Here is a 900-nt window from a genome sequence, read left to right on the forward strand (position 1 = left end):
GGAAATGACTTTACCTTTATCTTACTATAAGGTACATACAAGGAGAATTACAGAACATGGGTGTTAGAAGAGGTTTAACGTATCTGTTCATTTTCCTAATTTTAGCGATGACAAAATAAAGGGAAAGAAAGCAATTTAGATTTTTGCCAGTCTTAAACTTCTTTGTTCATGGGCACACCACGCCAACCTGAAACTGTTCACTGGTCTGGTTCTCTTACCACCACATACGTGTAGGTTTATAGTTTGGTTACGAACACCACCTTGTCTTAACCGTAGATCGTTCCTGTGTTTGCCGACAGCAGCGATTTCTTGTGTGGAAACCCCTAATTTGGGAAACAATCTGTTTTAAACACTGTGTAGCACATCACTCAAACCGCACAGTTTTCGATAATCTTAGAAACAAAAACTGGGGTTGAGGCGGACAGTTAAATTCTGCAGACACCACAGGCTTGGATTCGTTTCAGCAGTCGGTCCTAAGTGGTTTGAAGCCCCTTCTGGGATGCCTCTTCTCCTTATCGGAACACCGCAGCGGCGCCAGGCGCTCGGTTCCTCAGGACTTCTGCCTCCTGGATTTCCTCCGCCTTTCTGCTTCACCGAGGGCCCTATGATCCGATCCCATCGAATTAACCGCTGTTTAGCGAGCTTCTGCTGCGCGTAAGGAAGGCGCCGGGCGTGGAGCAAGGCGGGGACGCGGTTCCGGGACGCAGGGGTCCCGGCCCCAGTCCTGAGACCGGAGGTCGGCGCTTCGACTTGGCACCCGCCGACGAATTCGCTCTAAGATTCCCACCGGCGGCGCTCCTGCTACCTCCCCCCTCCTCTAAATGCAGCTCCCGCTACCTTCCCGCGCCCGGGGGCTGCTGCCTGGCCCCAGCTCTGCTCACTGGAGGGCGGCGGTGGAGA

Source organism: Mandrillus leucophaeus, unplaced genomic scaffold, assembly GCF_000951045.1.
Source record: "Mandrillus leucophaeus isolate KB7577 unplaced genomic scaffold, Mleu.le_1.0 Scaffold49, whole genome shotgun sequence".
NCBI classification, from domain to species: domain Eukaryota; kingdom Metazoa; phylum Chordata; class Mammalia; order Primates; family Cercopithecidae; genus Mandrillus; species Mandrillus leucophaeus.